Source organism: Punica granatum, chromosome 1 (genome assembly GCF_007655135.1).
Source record: "Punica granatum isolate Tunisia-2019 chromosome 1, ASM765513v2, whole genome shotgun sequence".
NCBI lineage: Eukaryota > Viridiplantae > Streptophyta > Magnoliopsida > Myrtales > Lythraceae > Punica > Punica granatum.
Genome location: NC_045127.1, coordinates 30134253 through 30141574, shown reverse-complemented (window position 1 = coordinate 30141574; position 7322 = coordinate 30134253).

Here is a 7322-nt window from a genome sequence, read left to right as displayed (position 1 = left end):
ACATGCAAACATGCACAAACAAGTTATTTAAGGAATCAATAAAACAATACCGACTTCGTGCATGTAAGAAAAACACGAGAAAACTCGGGAATCGAACTTGGATCGGGCTAAGAAGGCCATTCATAACCCGAGGAAAGCAAGCCAAGTCTCGGTTACCTCTTCTTGAGGCAAACCCGAGAGCTCTTTTGCTTATTTCGGGTCGGGAAGGTCTTCCGAGGGTCGATCCAAACGTTTCCCGACATGCTAACATGTTATATGATGACGAGCATACATAATATAACATGAAAGTGTATGAAAATTAAGTCTTGCAAGTTAAACATGCATAAAACGCCATATTACTCCATAGCCATGCAAATAATGTAAAAGGTTCTAACTTCTCTAAGTCGAGAATGTTTTACTTAGCCTCGGGATGCGAGGAAAGAGTTGGGGAAGTGATCGAGAGTCGGGTGACTCGGTTGAACGCTTGGAAGGGTGCTCGGGTGCAAGGGCATGCACGTTCGGGGAGCTAGGCGCACGGGGCTAGGCGTGCGCGAGCATGCACGGGCGCGGCAGGGGGTCAGGCGCGCGGGAAGTGCGCTGGTGGCTTGCGCGGGCGTGCAGTTGGCGTGCGGCTACGGGTGCACTGTTCACCCGAGAACACGTCCTTCACTCGGAATGATGGAATTGACATGAAATCATGAGCAAATGACTTCAAACCAAAAATCTAAGTACATAAATGAACTCCTTGGGTCCAAAACATGTGGTCCATGGAGTTTGAGAATTTTTGAACTTAAGTCGGGATGATGAACATCGGCTTCTGACTTAATAACTCAAAGCTTCCTTCGGGTTTTCTTTGGGTCTTCTCTCTTGGTTTTGAAGTGTCGAAGCTTGCTGGTTTTGGCTATGGAGTTGATAGTTTTTCTTGAGGGAGAAAGCTTGGAGAGAGTGTGCAAGAGGAGAAGTGATTAGGTTAATCACTTTGGGGCTCTTTATAGGGAAAGCTAATGGGCAATTAAGCAAAGCTAAGCACACTTAAGCCTCCCATTAGCAAATTTCGATTTGCCTAATGAGGATGATGATGAATGTGGACCAAGTGTTCTTGATGAAGATGATCCAAGAGCATTGATGAGCATTGATGAGGAGTTGAGTGTTGTCTTCAACCTCTCCAAGATATTTTGGCTAAGAGAGGGCAAGTTGGCTTCTTGCATTGAAGAAGAAGAAGAAGCTTCTAGAGCAAAGGGTGACTCATCTTGGGCAGCTCGTGTGTCCCACGACCGAAGAGGAGAAACTAGGAAAAAGCTCGGGTCTCGATTGGTTGCGTATTCGAAGTTCGTGGTTTGAATTGAACGTCGAATTGTCGATGTACGCGAGGAAACGGATTTAATGAGTCCGAGATTGACATTTTCCGTGAGAAATTGCCAAATGTCTATATGAGGTTCGGAAGCCAATTTTGCTCCTTTTATGCATTCAGAGCGAGGTTACTCACCTCTGACAGCATATCTTGTATCTGCATCCCACGTCGGTCATTTTGACATAAATTGTCAAATTACGTGGGCACTTGACCCTTAAGCCGGTAAATGCAAATATGGGGCCGGAGATGTCCTACGAGGCCGAAACTAGATTTCTTAGATTGCTTTCTGAGTTTCATGGGCGATCCAGAGATCACTGTGATCTTTGTTTGCCTAGATTGGGCCTCTAAGGATATGAAAAGTGCATCTGAGGCCCTTAAAGCATTGCTCGAGGAGGTCTAGATGAGTTGTGTGATTCATTCCGATGATTTCACATTAAGCCTTCAGAAGGCTAGCACTGTGTAAGGTAAGCATCCGGCATCAAATTTCCCTAAAGAGAACCTCCGGATATGGATTTCTATTGAAAATGGTCTTTTGTGCTCCTCGGAGGTTACTCGGGAAACTGAGAAGGGTTTTGCTGTCTGTTTTGCCCAATTGTGAATGTCCGCTGGAGTTTTCAGGGTAATGTAGTGTGAACTTCATTTGCCGTAATTCTATCGGACCAGTCTCCGGTTATGCATTTTCGAAGAGGGGCATGCCCGTTTTGTCACTCGGAAGTCATTTGAAGTGTCTGTGTGGCTTCGAAAAGATAATCCGAAGCACTGCTCATGCTTTGTATGCTTGTGGGGCATGGTCGAATCTGACATTTGGAATTAATTTTTCTTTGAGAAGCCGGCATTTTTGGACTTCCACCGAAAAGTTGTCTGCATACAGAAAGTTGTTCTGTATAGAGCAGATGATTTGCGAAATGCGTTTGAAGACACTTTTCATCTGTTTGGCATTGGAAGGGATTTTTGGAGTTCAATATTGGCTATCTTCCGATGATCGAGCAAACTATCGGAAAATAGAACCGTCCATGTGATATACTGAAAATGCCGGTTTTGGACATTGTTGAGCTCTCTAGTCACTCTGTTGCCTTCTGGTGACCCCTAGAGTCCTTCTATCATATGCATGTGTCATTTGCTCGATTTCGCCAACTTTAGGTGAATAGTGACTTTTTTTTGTCGAGCCGTTTTCTGTAATAATGCTCAAGTCGTGGCTTGGATCACTGCTGATGATGTAATTTGAATTGGTGAGCCAAAATGGGGTGCTGATAGTCGCCCGTTCACGTGTTTGTGCGCTGCATGGAGCGCATTGGTGTAATTTTTACTTGGGCGGAACGGTTGACCTCGTGACCTTTGCTGGAAATGAGGAATCGGAGACGTCTCAAGAATATGCGATCGAAATTTTCTCATTGTTTTCCAAGTGTTTTGATGCGCCCAGAGACTACTGTGTTCTCTGTTTATCGAAATCGAACCCTGAAGGTGTGCTGATGGACGTTTGAGACCACTTTAAAACTACTCGGGAGACCTTGATGAGTTGTGCAGTTCGAGCCGAAATGATTTCCCTAGCCCTTGGGGTTGTTAAGAATGGGTGGTGCAGAGCTCGAGTATTAACATTTCACAGAACAAGCTCTAGGTGCGAGATTCTGTCTGAGAGGGGCCATTTTTCCGCCTGAATGGTACTCAGAAAATCTAAATGATTAGTGCAGTGCAATTATAGTTTATTTCCCTGGCCCTTGAGGTCCCCGGGATTGATTAACATGAATTTCGTGCACTAAAGATTCATCAAAAAGGTCTCTAGCTAGGGTTTTCTATAGAAAGGGCCCTGTTTTCTAGGTCTGGATCCACTTGGGATATTAGAATGATTTTCGAAAAACAGTCTGATGCCTATTCCCTGGTCCCGGTGACCCTTGAGTATGGCCAGGCCTGTCTTTGGGTGCCGTTGATTTGCCAGTACAGTGAAAGTCCCAGGAGCCCCATTAGAAAGGCCGTCTGCGAATGCTCGAGAATGCCCCGGCTCAGGCAGATGATTTCTGGAATGGGCACGAAGATGACATTGGTTGTTTTGGTATCATAAGGTATTTTTAGAGTCCCATATTGGATACATTCTGATATTCCGACGATGAATAGTGCTGCAGTGCCGACTCCCGCTGACCCGGGGTCTAAAGCCTGTTTGGTCCAACAAATGACTTGCAAAATGTGCTCGGAGGCGATATCCATCAGTTTGGCACCAAGAGGGATTTTTATAATCCAATGTTGGGTACCTTCTGATGGCCCGGTAAACCTGCAATGAATAGTACCGTAGTGAGTCGACTTCTATCGACCCGGGATCAGATGCCCGTCTGGTCTCTTCGGTTGTCTTCTGTGCCCTGTATGGATGCCCTATGGTATTCTCTATAGTCATTGTACGGACCCGAAAGTGGACTCTCGTCAGGGCCCGCATTGCACGCTTTTGGATCGCGCGGCTTGGGAGTATCCACCTTTCCGTGGGGATGCATGACGGACACACGTGAAAAAGAGTCACCACTTATCATTTTACTACCCGAAAGTCGAGGGCGGATAAGTTACTTGGGTGTCAGCACCCCATTTTGGCTCACCTTTCCAAACAATGATATCAGCAATGGTCCAAGCTACAATTTGAGCAGAATACAGAAAAACGACTTAACAGAGCAGAAAATCACTATTTATCCTCAAGTCGGCGAAATCGGGCAAATGACACATGGATATGACAGGAGGACCCCAGGGGTTATCAAAATGCAACAGAGTGACTAGAGAGCTCAACAACGTCCAAAACCGGCATTTCCAGTGTACCACATGGACAGTCCTATTTTCCGATAGTTCGCTCGACCGTCGGAAGATAGCCAACATTAGACTTCAAAAATCCACATCGATGCCAAACAGATGAAAAGTGTCTTCAAACGCATTTCGCAAATCATCTGCTCTATACAGAACAACTTTCTGTATACAGACAACTTTTTAGTGGAAGTCTAAAAATGCCGGTTTCTCGGAGAAAAGTTAATTCCAAATATCAAATGCGGTCATGCCCCACAATCATACAGAGCATGAGCAGTGCTTCAGATTGTCTTTTGGAAGCCATACAAACACTCTAAATGACTTCTGAGCGACAAAACGGGCATACCCCTCTTCGGAAGAGCATAATTGGAGTCAGATCTAACGGAATTACGGCAAACGAAGTTCATACCACATTGTCCTGAAAACTCCAGCGGACATTCGCAATTGGGCAAAACAGACAGCAAAACCCTTCTCGGTTTCCCGAGTAATCTCCGAGGAGCACAAAAGACCATTTTCAGTGGAAATCCATATCCGGAGGTCTTCTTTGGGAAAACTTGACGCCGGATGCTTACCTTACACAATGCTAGCCTTCTCAAGGCTCAATGTGGAATCGTCGGAATGAATCACACAACTCATCTAGACCCCTCGAGCAGTGCTTTAAGGGTCTCAGATGCACTTTTCATAACTTTAGAGGCCCAATCTCGGCAAACAGAGATCACAGTAAACTCCGGATCGCCCAAGAAACTCAAAAAGCAATATGAGAAATCCAGTTTCGGCCTCCTAGGACATCTCCGGCTCCATATTTGCATTTACCGGCTTAAGGGTCAAGTGCCCACGTAATTTGACAATTTATGTCAAAATGACCGACGTGGGATTCAGATACAAGATATGCTGTCAGAAGTGGGTAACCTCGCTCTGAATGCATAAAAGGAGCAAAACCGACTTTCGAGCCTCATACAGACATTTGGCAATTTCTCAAGGAAAATGCCAATCTCAGACTCATTAAATCCGTTTTCTCGCGTATATCGATAATTCAACGTTCAATTCAAACCACGAACTTCAAATACGCGACCAATCGAGACCTGATCTTTTTTTCGATATCTCCTCTTCGCTCGTGGGACCCACGGGTTACCCAAGATGAGTCACCCTTTGCTCTAGAAGCTTCTTCTTCTTCTTCAATGCAAGAAGCCAACTTGCCTTCTCTTAGCCAAAATATCTTGGAGAGGTTGAAGACAACATTCAACTTGTCATCAATGCTCATCAATGCTCATCAATGTCTTATCTCTTCTTCATTAATGCAATGGAAGAAGATGAGGCTTGATATTTTCTTAATCAAACCGAAATTTGCTAAGCATGGGGGTTAAGAGCACTTGCTTTTGCTAATTGTGTCATTAGCTTTGCCTATAAATGGCCCAAAAGTGATTAAGATAATGACTTCTCCTCTTGCACACTCTCTCCAAGCTTTCTCCCTCAGCAAGCTCTCAACTCCATAGCCAAAATCAGCAAGCTTCAACACTTCAAAACCAAGAGAGAAAAACCGAAGAAAACCCGAAAAAAGCTTTGAGTTTCTTAAGTCGGAAGCCAATGTTCATCATCCCGACTTAAGTTCAAAAATTCTCAAACTCCATGGACCACATGTTTTGGACCCAAGGAGTTCATTTATGAATTTAGATTTTTTGTTTGAAGTCATTTGCTCATGATTTCAGGTCAATTCCATCATTCCGGGTGAAGGACGTGCTCTCGGGTGGGCAGTGCACCCGTAGCCGCACGTTCCCGCGCGCCCGCTCGCACAGCCGCGGGCCCCACGCGCCCGCTCCGTGCACCTACCGTGCACTCCAGCCACACGCCCCGAGCGCCTAGCTCCCCGAACGTGCATGCCCTTGCACCCGAGCACTCTTCCAATCGTTCAACCGAGTCACCCGACTCTCGAACACTTCCACGACTCTTTCCTCGTATCTCGAGGCAAGGTATAACATTCTTGACTTAGAGAAGTTAGAACCTTTTACGTTATTTGCATGGCAATGGAGTAATATGGCGTTTTATGCATATTTAACTTGCAAGACTTAATTTTTATACACTTTCATGTTATATTATGCATGCTCGTTATCATATAACATGTTAACATGTCGGGAAACGTTTGGATCGACCCTCGGAAGACCTTCCCGACCCGAAATAAGCAAAAGAGCTCTCAAGTTTACCTCAAGAAGAGGTAACCGAGACTTGGCTTGCTTTCCTTGGGTTAAGAACGGCCTTCTTAGCCTGATCCAAGTTCGATTCCCGAGTTTTCTTGTGTTTTCTTACATGCATGAAGTCGGTATTGTTTTATCGATTCCTTAAATAACTTGTTTGTGCATGTTTCCATGTTCGAATGCGTTATTCAAATCAAGGCAATACCGACTTTCGTTTAATCGTGTCATTTATCATGTTTGTCGTTTAAGCATGCGAGAAATGATTCGAAACGAGATGGGGAAACCTCGTGGAACCCATTCGGACCATGGGACCTCTCGGCTATCTCCAAGGAGAAGTAACCGAGAGCCTCTTAGACTCGTACGGGTTGCATGAGGCTTCCTCTTCCCGTTTTGAGTCCGTTCTCGGCTTTCGTGTAATTTGCAATTTACATTATCGTCGCAATATCGCATGAAAATGTCTTTTCAAAACAAAGCATGCATGGATTTGGGTATCGATGACTCATTCGGGTCCATTCGGTTACGAGGGTAGTTTCGGTCATTGGACCAAATTATCCTCGATCCTTATGGAATCGTCTTGGTCGTCGAGTCACGAATCGTTTTCATAATTAATGCATTCGGCATAACCTTAAGCATTAATTCCACGAACGGGTTAATCGGTACGTTCGCACGGTTAATTCATTCAATTTAAACGACTTTCCACAACTTGGACATTAATTTGTAACTCGTGTCGACGAATTACAAAACGGTGTTAATGCCCTTTTCAAAACCCTCGTACTTTCAAATACATATTGTGTTGTTTCCCTTTTATGAAAATAAATTTTCAAATCAAGGGCAATAACATCATTTTGTGATTTGCCGTCATCTTAGCATCATTTAAGATGTCAGTTGGGTATTTTGTATCAAAATACAATTACCTGACTAATCATTTCATTCGACTTAACCAAATGCTAGAAAATGGTTAGGCGGGAACTCTAGGTTCCAAATCTAGAGTCAAAATACAAGTTTGGATCAATTCAGTGGTAATTCAGTGT